Genomic DNA, 14,721 nt, shown 5'->3' with positions numbered 1-14,721 from the left:
AGTCTTTCATCTGCACCTTTATAACCTTCTGGTTTGGTTCTGCAACCCAACAAGACAAACACAGACTTCAAAGAGTAATTAGGACTGCAGAAAAAACAATTACTACCAATCTGCCTTCCATTGAGGACCTGCATACTGCACAACTCAAAAAGAAGGCTGTGAAAATATTTACAGACCCCACACATCCCTCACATAAACTGTTTCAACTCCTTCCCTCAAAACAATGCTATAGAGCACTGCACACTAGAACAACTAGATACAATGACAGTTTTTCTCCGAATGTCATCACTCTGCTAAACAAATAATTCCCTCAACATTGTCAAACTATTTACTATTGCTATTAATCTTCTCATCACTCCTTATCACCCATCCCCTCCCACTTGTGACTGTACGACTATAACTTTGTTGCTTGTATCCTTACGATTTATATTGACTGTTTCCTAGTATGATTTGATTGCTTATTGTACCCTATGACTAGCATTAAGTGTTGTACCTTACGATACTTGACTCTTGATGAATGTATCTTTTGTTTTATGTACACTGAGAGCATTTGCACCAAGACAAATTCCTTGTGTGTCCAATAAATTCCTTGGCCAATAAAAAATTCTATTCTATTCTATTCCTGCTGCAGTTCTAGATTTGTCCAGCTCAGACTTTCTTAACTTGGCATCATTCAGACGAAGTTGCAACTCCAGCCAGCCTAATCCTTTTATCCCTGGTGGGGCTTGCAACATAATGGTCTTATGTCATAGAAGTTTGCCGATGTGAATGCTTTCAAAGGTTTCCTATCACCCATAGTCCCAAAGTTGATGGTAGTTGGTCTTGGGGACAGGGGGAGGGACACAACTCAGCCTGATTTTTCATTGTCTGTTAATGAAGAACATATGCACCCAAGAGGCATCCTGTACTCTTTCCTTGCATTGCAGCATGTTCCTCTGCCAACAACATCTTGTTGTATCCACTTCAATATTAGATAACCAATCAGCACAGCTGGATATTTTACCCAAAGTAATAATGACATAGATTATTTAGTACAAATTGACAAAATGCTCAATCATTATCCCGTACCTTTGGTTTTTTTAAAATATATAAATACCATGATGAAAGGCAGAAGTGGGATAAGTTATACAGTTAATTATGATTCCTGCTGATGGTTACCAAATTTCATCTGTTTCAGTATTCCTTTGCCTTACCCTTAAGATTTATGTCATGCCCCTGTAGGAATCTGATTCTGAGGGGGAGGCCAAGCAGCTGACAGAGAGTGGGAGTGTGGCTCCAGTGGCTGTGGAAGAAACTGGGGAAGGGCAAAGTCCGGCTGGGCAGAGCAGGGGAGAGGTAGAGCAAGGCAGAGGGAATTCGGAGTAAGATCCAGGCCCACCCCCTCTTCATCCTAGGGCACGCAGGGAGGAATGGAGAAGAGAGCAAGGTGAGTTGCGTGGCTTATGGGGTACGAAGGGGCCCTGATTCCCTTCATTAGCTGCAGCAGGGAACACAGAGTTTAAAAAGAGAGATTGCGCACAGCAACTTGTGAGTTATTTTTTATTGTTGAGGCTTATCTGGGTTCCTGGCATCTTCCCAACTGTATGTGTTTTGTTGGTCTTTGAAGTCTGCAATTCCTTATCCTGCCCTGTCCAGTTAATTGCTGCAGCATGGTTTGTGTGGATTTTTATTTACAATTTATATGTACTTTGTTTTCGGACTGAATTTCCTCCCCTTAAAGACTGTTTTTGGGAGAGTTTTTTTTTTCCAGCCAAAGATAACTGGACATTGGGGACAAAGTTGGAGGTATTAAAGGGACTTTTCTTACTTATGTGACTGTGTTGCCTTTGTGCCATGCCCCAGGTCATCACAATTTATTTACTTCATAAACAATTATAAACACAGTGATTTCAACTATTTGGACATTATGCTTGACTGAAAAAAAAACCTTGAGGACAGTCAGAAGCATTCAGGAATTTCAGAATACTGCCTTCCTAGAATAATCCCTGCCAATCTCCTGTCCAACATGCCAGGATCAAACAAGCAGTTACCCACCTGCAATCTTGAAAAAACTTTTTGGTTTCATAAGATGATTATCGATTGACAGAACTTTCTTCCCCAAATGAGTGTAATTGTTTATTTTTAACTCACTAAACTATTAACTTAGTTGTCATTATTTAGTCTTTATTGAGATCAATCAGACCAACTAATTGGGACGGGTTGGAATTTATGGATCCTTAACCCATTGCTAACTTTCAATTTCTTCCCTACTTACTTGTTGACCCTGCAGGCCAGAACATAAACTAATCAGAGGACTGCCAATTGGTTCTGACCCAATCTAAGATGTTCACATAGAAGGATGAAGTATCTACAGATCTTAGTGTATTTAAGCATCTAGTGGCTGTCTCTCTTATATTTGCTCTTACATTTACTCCCTCTCATGTTTTAGTTCAGGAAATGTCCCAAGTACCTATGCACTAGCTCAATTTTCTCAAACCCAATGTCCTGCAGATTTCACTCTGCTATTGTATTTTGACCATGGAGTATTTTACTTCTTGGGATGGCTAACTACAATGAAGAATTTCCAGTTAAATGTAGGAGAATTGAAGAATTTTCATTCAAATATGAGAAAAACAGATCAACTTCACACTGGTAGGATCCCATGTTTGGCAGCTGAGCCTATTTATTTTGAGATTTATCATGGTATTAAATGACACCCATAGCAGCCAATTTTCCAGTACACACATTGAACCCTCTATTGGGTTGTTTTTTAATTCATCAGAATTGTTGCCTAATTCTGCTTCTTCCCAATTTCCTTAGAAGTTAAGCTGCTGTTGCTTTATTTTATCATTTCTCTGCTGAGAAGTAGAACACAACCTCAGCAGCATGGTGTCTTCACAGTTTTGCAGTTTTCCTCGCTGTGAATGCTCAGATGTTTTAAAAGCTAAATGGAACTGTTCACAGATGGGAGGAAACTGTATGGATGTCATTTTTTTGGTATGTCCTATTGCTCAACTGCATGTGGTGTTGATTGCCTCGTGGCAGTAAGGAAAGGAATGGATTGAATTGAGACAGGATGTGGTACAGGTAGTCTTCCACTTACAACCATTTCAGTTATAAGTCATGACAGTCATTAAGCTGCTCACCATGTGACTATGCCTGATTTTATTACCCCTTTTGCAGTGGTCCTTAAGCAAATTCCACAGTCATAAAGCTAACACTGTGGTTGTTAAGCGAACCCATTGTTCACTGTTTTTTTTTTTAACCAGAAAACAGAAATAAGCACTCGTTTTTGGTTAAAAAAAATATCATAAATTGTGGTAATCTAACTGTGGGGTGTTGCTGAGTGCCCAAAATGTGGTCATGTGACCATGAGTAGTGATGGTAAATATCAGAGCTTCGAATCTAAATTGTAAATCACTTTTGGGGAATCTATTGTAATTTCAAAGAGTTGTTAAGTGGATGTAAGTCGAGGACTACCTGTAGTTTGGAAGAGACCTATGTCAAATTGGTTGGGTTCTAATACTGAAAAGGAGGAATCAGATGAATTTACAGAACCCTTCTGTACTTCTGGTGGCAAAGAGCTCATAATTAGTCCTTTCGTTAAAAAAGAACAAAGCAAACTACTAATTAAGAAAGCAAGAAGTAACTTAGAGGCAACTCAAAAAAGGGTTGATCTGTCTGTTCTGAACACTTGGCTGACATCATAATAAAAGAAACCTCTGCCATCTACTTGACTTGAAGGGTACACATAATAATAATAATAATAGTTGTTTCAATGACGGCCACATACTAAGATAATTCAATTGCAAATTTACATTCTATTTTCTGTATAACTTACTGTAAGCTTCCTTTTATAGGATCTGCCTAAGTTGAAAAGCAGCTGGAGAGCTTTCCTCCAATCCTCCTCTCCTGTCTAGATCAAGATCTATATTATAGAGATCCACTATTGCACCGGTAAGTGAGCCTTTTTGCAAAAGTTCTTACTCCCATACTATGCCCATCGATTCATAACCTGGTTTCCTCTGGTTGTTACTGACTTTACTTAGGTGATCTTTCCACTATTTTTAATCCCCTCGAAGGATTGATGTAGAGGCTGAGTTTTCAAATTATGCTTTTTTTAAATGGGAGTTGTGTTATGAATATTTGTTAAATATTCAGAATGATTTTAAAATAAAAATTTGGGTTAAATATCCCAAATGCTTTTTTTGGTAAGCATTCTGCATTTCTCTAAAACATTTAAGAAAACCAATTCACCCAGTTTTCTTAATGGAAATGTCATTTCCCCATGGGTTAAACAGTTGTAACAGGTTGAAACAGTAATAGAGTTGGAAGGGACCTTGAAGGTCACTAGTCTCTCCAGAAGACCTATACTATTTCTGGTAGATCGCTGCCCAGTCTCGTCTTAAAAGCCTTCAGTGTTGGGGCATCCATAATTTCTGGAGGCAATTTGTTCCACAGGTTAATTGTTTTCATTGTTAGGAATTTTCTCATTAGTTCTAGGTTGCTTCTTTCTTTGGTTAGTTTTCACCCATTGTTTCTTGTCCTGCCTACAGGTGCTTTGGAGAATAAGTTGACCTCTTATTCCTTATGGCAGCCCTTCAAATATCGGAAGACTGCTATCATGTCACCTCTAGCCCTTTTTTCCCACTAGACTAGGTATACCCAGTTCCTGCAATCATTATTCATATATTTTAGCTTCTAGGCCCTAATCATATTTCTTGTCTATAACTGAAAATCACAGCTTCCAACTTACATGATTTAATAACACTTTGAAACATATTTTTTTTCCCAGGATTCTAGCCAATGGAGCTTATTAGAATGAAGTCCTTCCCACAACAGTCTTCCATTCCCACTGGAGAGCAAAAGCATGTTTTGCTGCATGTAATGTTCAGCGTACCTATATATTTTATTTATTGTGTCCAGTATTTATTGATATGCTAGAAGTGGTGCTACCTAAATTCTGTTGTTTTTTGAGCAAGAATACTATACTAACATCCCCACAACCCTCAAAACCCATAATTATTTTTTAAAAATATATTCTATGTATTTTTATTCTACCCAAAGAGCATTTTTATTCTATCTGGGCTAGGGTGGTGGCTAACCACAAACAAGTTTTTCTTCATTTGTGGGAAACCATGGTCTGTATAGCTCATTCAAAACTTCGAATTAACCAAAGCTCAAATATTTAAGTTAAGCCCTTAATTGGTTGTCAAGCCTGAACCATGTATCCAACATGGTCATCAGAGGTGGTATTCAACCAGTTCTGAAAGGTTCTGGAGAACTAGTAGTGGAAATTTTGAGTAGTTTGGAGAACTGGTAAATACCACCTCTGGTTGGCCCCGCCCCCATCTACTCACTGCCTCCCGAGTCCCAGCTGATCAGAGTCCAAGCTGATTAGCTGGGTCTTCTTTGGTTGCCCTGCACAGGAGAATGGAGCTGAAAAGCAGGTTAGTGGGATGGGCTGGAAATGGAGATTTTACAGTATCCTTCCCCTGGAGTGGGGTGGAAATAGGGATTTTACAGTATCCTTCCCTTGCCACGCCCACCAAGCCATGCCCACCAAGCCACACAATGCCCACCAAGCCATGTTTTTTTATTGTAATTTTTATACACAAGTTTTAGATCTTTATGTCGATTTGTTGAACACCCAGAGGTGCTGTATGGGGAAGGTGGGTGGCTTCCAAATATAATAATAATAATAATAATAATAATAATAATAGTAATAATAATAATAATAATAGTAGTAGTAGTAGTAGTAGTAGTAGTAGTAATCCCTTTGGAACTTTAGGAACTCGTATAGCCATCTGGATTAAAAGAAAGAGGTTTTTTTTTGAGGAGGCTAGATCCCAAAATGAAATTTGGTTATGGTAGTCTGGAGTGTAAACATTTTAAGATATCCAAGATCTTTTGACTTTGTGACAAACAGGGTGGCCACTACCAGAATCGCTGATCTCTATATCAGGCTGCTTTATCAGGTTTTCTGTTCTTTTAACTTATTGCTGAAGAACTTTTCTGATCAGGCTGTTGACCCAGACAAATATGGAGACTTCTTATTTCAGTCCAAAAAAAAAAAGTTGTGATAGACAATTTCTACTTGAGCTCTTGGATGTTTGAAGGGCCTGATTCCCTTTGGGTTTGATTTGTCCAAATGCAGGTAGTCCCCAACTTACAACACTTCATTTAGTGACCATTCAAAGGTTATAATGGCAGTGAAAAAAGTGACTTATGACCATTTTTCACACTTACCACATTGCAGCATCCCCATGGTCATATGATCAAAATTTGGACGCTTGGCAACTGGTTCATATTTTTGATGGTTGCAGTGTCCCTGGGTCATGACACCACTGGATGAAATCCCCAGGACCTGCTGCCTCAGCAGAGTGAAGAAAGTTACCTCAGGGATGACTCACACCCTGGTCAGCACTTCTTTACTCTCCTGCCATCAGGCAGGAGATATAGAAGCATAGCCAGTCATACAAACAGGCTGAAGAACAGCTTTTATCCGTGGGCTGTCAGACTCCTGAATGCAACATAAACAGCAAAATTAGATTTAACATTATAGACTTGCAGGGCCAGCACCAAGGAGGCTCATTTCAATTTCACTGTACACATGTTGTGCATTGACAATAAACGGTTGTTTGTTTGTTTTGATTGATGTGATCCCCTTTCGTGAATTTCTGACAAGCAAAGTCAACAGGGAAGCCAGATTCACTTAACAATCATATTACTAATGTAGCAACTGCAGTGATTCACTTAACAACTATGTCAAGAAAAGTCATAAAATGGGGCAAAACTCAGGTAACAAATCTCTGACTTGGCAACAAAAATTTTGGGCTCAATTGTGGTTGTAAATCGAGGGCTACCTATACAGTGGGTATTGATTATCCATTTCTGGTAGTTACTCAAATAATTTCCCCATAGACACAAAAGGAGGGCAGACAGAATATCACAAATGCATGAATGAGAATAGAAGCAAACGTAGTTGTCATGGAATTAATATTTGATTAGTTGGCCCACCCACCCACGCACCTAAAAAAAAAATAGAGGAAAGAAACAATTCTCATTCTTAACCATACTGGGATAAAGAATAGTGGATATGAATCCCTCAACTTACAAAAGACACCGTTCACTTTCCTCTTTACCCAAAAACATTTGATAAATTTTAATTTGAATTGAAATGGGACAAAATCTTGTTAAATAGAGATCCATAGAATAAACCTAGAGCAACAATATACAGATTTTATATGGCAAGCAATTAAGTAAATATAATTGATTTCCAAAGGAAAAGAACGTTCCCTTATTTTCCTTCCCTTCATTTTTAATAGGAACAGCTTAAATTTTCATAAAAGCTGCAATAAAATCTTTTCTTTTTATTAATAAATTCATATATCATTTTTAGAAGCCACTCTGTTTCACTGCCATACGATTCCTATTCACGCTTATCAGGTTACAGTTATGCAAAGTTAAAATATTATTATTAGTATTATCAGCATTCAATCTAAATGTGAAAGTAATTGAATTTAAACAGGAAATGCCCTCAATTTAAAGCCACAGGGGGAAATGATTAAATTTAATAAAAGGCAAAGTTGCTAAACACAGGCAGGCAGGAGTTTGTGCCGAGGTCTAAAATGAAAACTAACATTATGCTTATCCATGCTGTGGCTTAGTAATGCTGTGTGGAAAGTTTATCCTATTAGCCAGTCTTCTCTGTCCTGGTAGCTTCTGTGTCAGCTGGAAATTGTATGAGTGGAAGCCCAGCACGTGTTGAGAATTCCCCAGGCCATAAGAATAAAATGCAAAAACTCTGATCTACATCTCTTTCCCTCTTTCTTACTCTTTCTCACAATAATCTTAAGTCAATTTCATTCTTGTAGTCTCCATTATCTTTCTCCTCCTCCTCCTCCTGACAAATAATTACATCTATTTGCACTTCTGAATTCAGAAGTTTGCTGAATCAAGGCATTGTTACTTGCAGTCTCTTAGATCTTCCATTTCGTGTTTTTTTCATAGCTGTTTATTGAATGCTGTATTAATTAACTTCTCTTTTTTCTTCGTTTTCTTTGATACTGCAATTGCCATTCCCCTCCCCGCCACCTCTCTTTTGATTGCTGAGACTCTCCTATACGTAAAAGGACTAAATCATGAAATGTGCAAAAAATAATAAATTTAATTCCAGTTGGAAGGAAGGGAGGGAGGGTGGGTGGGTATTGAAAAATATTCATATTAGCAGGATGTTTTTCTATAGAAACAGGGCAACTGATTTTATATTTTGAATGTCTGTGGGAATATATTAAAAGACTTATTATTTGTAATGTCTTCAATATTGGTTACATTAATGCAAGCAGTAGCTTTTGCAGTTGGAAAAAATAGAAGCTATTTTATAATAATTCACGATAAATAAGAAATCATAACTAATTTCTAGCTAAAGCCAAAGTAGCAATCCAGAGATAAGTTCTGACTATTCAAGGCCAATCAATTAGAGAAAGAGAACAAGAGCAAAAGATAAAAACAAAGTTAATGCGGACAAGAGCAGCAACGTAAAAATATGCAATGCAGCAGCTCAATACTAGAAGCACTTTTCTGTTTTTAGAAGGAAGGGGAAAAATTGCCTTTCACTGAACCAAATGAGAACCACATAATTAAAAGTGATGTATTAGGCTGGAAGGGTAGAGATGTTATTTGGAATTTAACTTTTTTTCTGTGAATTGGAATTTATTGGTAGGTCAAAAGGTCACTTCTTCTGTTTATAAAGTTGGCCACCAGAGGGAGACGTATTTTACTATTGCCCGACACAAAACATATTCTGTAAAACACTTTCAATAAACTCCAGAATTTTAGACTGTGAGAAGCCATTCCGTCTTGATGATCTGTTTTAAATGTCCACCCCTAAACAAACCAAAAAAAAATATGAGACTGCATCTAAAACAAGTATGTTCTTCCTTCCCCTAGTTCTTGTGGAATGAGATCTTGCCAGAAAAGCTAATCCTTTTCATTTCGTATAATTGGCTGTATAGGGGCTGGAGTGCCAAACTGGTAGGGAAAAAAAGCAAGCACTCCCCCCTCAAAGAAAGAAAGTCATTTTAGATTCAGGAAGCGGGGTTGCTTAACAATGTCACACAATGTCACACTGAGCCAAGGTTGGAGTCCCCTCCAGAGGTGGCATTCAGCAGGTTCTAACCAGCTCTGGAGAATCGGTGGTGGAAATTTTGAGTAGTTCAGAATGCCTCCTCTGACTGGCCCCGCCCCATCTATTCGCTGCCTCCCATTGAGTCCCAGCTGATTGTCTGGGTCTTCTTTTGTTGCCTTGCACAGGAGAACGGAGCTGGAAAGCAGGTTAGTGGGGTGGGGAGGGAATGGGGATTTTGCAGTATCCTTCCTGTGCCACACCCACCAAGCCATGCCCACCAAACCACGCTCACAGAACTGGTAGTTAAAAAAAATTGAAACTGATCCCTTCCTTGTAGGGGTCCCAAGGCAACTGTCCCAAATTGGTCTGTTCATTCCATAGGCAGAAAAAGTCTAAACTTTTAGCTAAGGAAACATCATCTTAATGGAATGAATAGCTAATCTGGCACATATTTGCTGCAGTATTGTGATATTTGTGACACGAATATTTCTGTTGTTATCAACCTTTAATAATAATAAAAAAAAGAAAAATCAAAGTAGCATACTTATTTAGTGCACGGTATAATACAGTACACAATGAGAAATTAACGATAATGGTTTGAGGACTAAAAGGTTGAGTTACAACTCAGATTTTTCCCTTTTGACCCCTTCACCAGAAAGAAGAAACCTTTTTGTGTCTCCAATGGAAGCGATAGTACACCCTAATAATTTGGATATAACCAAAATGATTAAGTATGAAAATTTATTAGACCTACAAGGAAAGTTAAAAACATGACAAGAATTACAAGAACGAGGATTTATAATTGATCAGTGGGTGTACCTTCAAATTCATAGTAAATACAAACAAGACATTAAAGAATTTGGAATCTACAATAAATTACAGACTCTAGACAAAATTCTATTAGGACCAAGTAAAAAAAATATATCTAAATTTTACAAATATTTATTAGAAACAGAACTGGAACAAGAAATTGTCAAGGGAAATATGATTGCGTGGAGCAGAAATGTGGGTCGGAGCATTACCCTAGCAGAATGGGAAAAGGTCTGGAACAGGAACATTAAGATCACGAAATCAGCAGCTTATAAAGAAAACTTATATAAAATGTTTTATAGATGGCACCTGCCTCCTTTGAGATTGGCCAAGATGCACCCCAACACGAGCCCCAAGTGTTGGAAATGTCAAAACATAGAAGGTACCTTCTTCCACATGTGGTGGTCATGCAAGGAAACCCAGAAGTATTGGCAAAAAATTAGGCACTGGCTAGAGGAAATAACCATGGAACAGATTGAGTACAAACCGGAGTCCTTCCTTCTAGGAATTTTTGATAAACGAATATCCAAAAAATCAAAGTATATTACAATCCATATCTTAACCGCGGCCAGACTGGCATTTGCCCAGTGCTGGAAACTACCTTCCATCCCCACTGAACTTATGGTCATTCAGAAAATTTTACAATGTGCAGAAATGGACAATCTAACCCAAGCATTAAAAAATAAAGAATCTTCAATTTATTCTAGCAATTGGAATCCTTTGTATATTTGGCTTAATCAAAGATAGTTCACCGCTAAGAAGACTAAGGCCGACGATAGCTTTGAAGAAGAAAAGACCTTACTGACAGTCACAAAATATGGTTTTATTATAATTGTCTTTCCTACCTTTGTTTTCCCCACTTTTCCCCCCTCTCTTCCCTTTCCCTCTTTCCTCTCTCAAACTTTCCTTTCTTTCCCTCTTGGCTTACGCCAAGACTGGTGCGTCTCTTTGTTGTATATAATTTATAGCTGTGTTGTTGTCTTTTTTTTAAAAAAAGTAAAATTAATAAAGTTTATTTAAAAAAAAAAAAAGAAGAAACCTTTTTGTAGCCTTTCTTGTTTTGAGGGATGTTGTAGATACTCTGGAGATACAGCTGCTTAATGGGAAGATATACTCTTATAAAATGGCTGCTAATGGGAAGAAGGTAGGGCTCATTTAATAAGAAGCAGACTGGGGAGGTAATTTCTTGCCACTTCCTATGGCCTACCAAGAGATTCTCTGTTGCTCAGCTTAGCCCTTTTAAAAAAACAATGACAATTCCACCTTTATTATTTTTATAACTATCTCAAGACAATGAACATACAGTACCTAATGCTCCTTCCTCCTCCTACTTTTTTTGTCCTCAACAGCAATCCTGTCAGGTCAGTTGGGCTGAGAAAGAGTGACTGGCCCAAAGTCAACAACCTGCCTTTCGTCCCCAAGGCAAGACTATAACTCACAATCTCCTGGTTTCTGGCTTGATGCCTAAACCATACACCAAACTCGCTCTCTTAGCTTAGTAATTCTTTTGAGCAAGTGGGAATTTTTTCCAAACAAAATTTTGAGCTCATCACCTACAATTTTTATTTTTAATTGTCTGCGGGCAGTAGCAACTTACTTATCCTATATGCGTAAAACTCTCTCCCAGTTTCATACCCTCATAGGCATGTAGCAGGAACATTTATTGCACAGGGTTTTAATTTTTTTCTCTACCTGTTCTTAATCTTGGAGAGGATATTAATTCAAATTCAGGGTCATCTAACTTTTGGATAGCTATAGTATAGATAATTTTTCTTCAGTTAGGGAATTGGAGCCTATTTGTAAAGAAGGGGAAGGTAATGTTTAGCAGTTGGTTTAGTGGTTAAGGCACCAGATGGTGAGTTCAAGTCCCACCTTAACCAAGAAAGGCAATTGTGTAACTATGGGCCAGTCTCAGCCCAATACATCCCACAGGGTTGTTGTTGGGGGGAAAATAGGAGAAGGAAGGAATATTACATACTGCATGTTCACAGCCTTGAGTTATTTGTAAAAATAATAGAGGCAGGATACAAATAAATAAATAAATGTTAACCTACTCCTTTTTTCCCCTTTCCACTCTCTTCTACAGGATCTGCAAACATCTGGAACAGGCCTCTGGAGAATGTAAGGGAAAGGAGACGTTGATAAAATTATCCCTTATCGAAGGAAGCCCACTGCAATAAAATTATACTCAAGGCCATTCTGACCATCAAGAAGATCTTCAGTATCCAATATCCACGAGTTTTATTAGCCCAAAGAGTTTTTTCTTTATGACAGATTGACTTTAGGCCTGTATTTTTGCCATGCTACATTCAGGAAATTATTAAACTTGACACTTCACCAAAAGTTAAAAGAGGCCATTAGATGTAAGTGGAGAATGAAGTAAGTATTTCCATATATCATGCAAGCTTGAGATTATGTCATTACAGAATTCTAATTGGGATCCTGCATGGTCTTGAACTCTTCACTGCTCCATAAAATTATGTAGTAGAGTTGCAGCTTGCACATTGGAACAGGGAAATCTTGTACCCCATGAAATTCTATTGACATTTTCTATATAATTCAGATTTAATATGGACTTCACTTACCAAAACATTGACTTGAAGCAGGGCTGATTTCTTACTCCATAGGTCATCTCATTGTGATACAAAAGCTTTATTCTTCAGTGTTTTCATAGGTTGAGTGCTGTTCATCAATTAAACGCCCTCAACATGTTGCTCTCCCAGATCTTTTGACCACACAAGAGAGAGGGGGGAGGGAGGGAGAGAGAAAGAGAGGGAGAGAGATCTCCAATGCCACCTCCATTTTTAAGGCAAACAAAGAGTTTTTTAAAATAAAAGTAGAAAAGGGAAGTTAGGTAGCTTTGAATTTTAAGATTTTTTTTTTTACATAGCCAGGTCACTTAATTTTAAATGAAAGCCACTGAAGCCTCCCTGAGGGTGTCTAACAGTGTATCTGCAAAATACATATGTGACATCAACTTCTATTACTTCAATGGGACTTGCCTCCCATTCTGCAATTAGGCAGAAAAAGAAAAAAAAATCATCATGGCTTATTCAAGGGTTTGTCTTCTTTTGTGAAGTCCTGGCAGATACACTGTCATTTAAAATTGTTAATACAGCTGATTACCATGGTTACCACACAGATGTATTATTCACCTTGTTTGTAACTTTAACTGCACACTTAGGAAGGGAAGAGGAGAAAAGTCAGGAAGCACACTTCTGAACAGCAGGTTGTTCTTACTTACTGACCTTTTAGGAGACTGCTAGGGTTAAAATAGCTGATACTTTTGTCACCGCTTTAGAGATTCCAAGCATCATTTAAGTGACACGTATTAACGTTCTTATAGCTACTGGAAGAAAAGCACCATTTTGAAACTCTTTGATTTCTCAAAAATATTAAATTTGTTGACCAGAAATGTTTTGTGGCTTCTTATTCAGAGAGAATTGGGTTAAAACTATAAAACTGCATGCGTGTCAGGAAGTCAGGCTCAGCTCTACTGAACTTAGTCTGACTTACTTTTGGGCAGACAGATATATTGTAGTTGCCCTAATGCTGATGCCCTTGCGGCAAATTCAATACAGTAATGAGTCCAATTCTGTATCTTGCAAGGCTATTTTCCCTTCAGTCATTTGCAAATGACTTCCTGTTCCTGAATATCAGAAACAAAGGATGTGCTTGCTGCAAAGAGCAAGGTCACTGTTTCATCTCCTTTTAGGTAAACCATCTTAATGAATAATGTATTTTTTTTTGTTCCCTGCCCAGATTTTTTTTCAATAGATGGGTAGCCAAATAAATTGGATGGATGGATGGATGGATGGATGGAAAGAAGGAAGGAAGGAAGGAAGGAAGGAAGGAAGGAAAGAAAGAAAGAAAGAAAGAAAGAAAGAAAGAAAGAAAGAAAGAAAGAAAGAAAGAAAGAAAGAAAGAAAATCTTACCTGAGGTACTGGAGAACTTCTGGCAATTGGGACTAAATTAGATTGATATGATCTTGGTTTCTCCTTCCATTTTAACCCTTGTCCCAGATACATACAACTTTTGCTATTTGGTAATCCATATTTTTGTATAGTACCACCCAAAAGCAAGTCCTTTTTTTTGCCTGCTGAATTTCAGCTTTTTTGCTGAAATTTCATATGTCTGTCAGAAGGAGCTTGTTTTTTGCATGTCCTTTTGTTGGGCCTGAATTCTGTAAGTCACATCTATTTATATTCTAGTACAAGTGAATATTATATAAATATAATAAACAAATAAATAACATCTCCATAACTATATCTTGAATGCAATACCTACAAGTTGTAAACTTGTGCTATGTGCTGCTTTTTTTGCCTTTTAGAGGGGAGGGTGGGTGATACTGGAATTCGGGGGTTGATGCTTAGCATGGTACTTGCTGAAATGGCTCTCATCTTTTTCAGAATTAAGGAAAGAAAACAGGTAACTGAAAGAAAACAAAGACCTTCAGCATTGGGAACTTATTTATTTACGGTTTGAAACCTACTTCACTAATTGTCATTGCCCAGAGACATAAACACAGATTTAGGTTCCTTAAAATAGTTTTTTTCCTTGTCTCAAACTCTACAATGTACTTGGTTTCAACCAATAATTATTACTCAGGTCATATGTCATCTTCCCCCTGGTATCCAGAGATAGATGAAAGCCATCTTCCCTCCCTCCCTCCCTCCCATCCATCCATCTATCTATCCTTCCTTCCAGAGAGTATGCATTCTAGGTTGTTAAACAGAGATTGCTATTCATGGTATATGCATTCATCTCACTTTCTCCTTTTATAAACACATTTGGCAGGTGT

At 37.8% G+C, this 14,721-nt stretch overlaps 1 long non-coding RNA gene across 4 annotated transcripts in view; it reads left to right on the top strand.

Moving 5' to 3' along the window:
• The window catches only part of LOC148127844 (uncharacterized), a 40,636-nt gene extending 26,450 nt beyond the window's left edge, over positions 1-14,186 (top strand). For 2 of the 4 annotated variants that reach the window (XR_015740386.1, XR_015740388.1), the window contains exons 2-4: positions 3,840-3,936; positions 4,775-4,863; positions 12,006-13,674. This is a non-coding gene — a long non-coding RNA (uncharacterized LOC148127844). The other 2 variants (XR_015740387.1, XR_015740389.1) reach the window with 2 other exon arrangements.
• The last annotated feature ends 535 nt before the right edge of the window (positions 14,187-14,721 follow it).

Source organism: Pseudonaja textilis, chromosome 1 (genome assembly GCF_049901715.1).
Source record: "Pseudonaja textilis isolate UNSWEBS1 chromosome 1, rPseTex1.2, whole genome shotgun sequence".
NCBI classification, from domain to species: Eukaryota; Metazoa; Chordata; class Lepidosauria; order Squamata; family Elapidae; genus Pseudonaja; species Pseudonaja textilis.
This window is presented reverse-complemented; position numbering and strand designations above follow the sequence as displayed.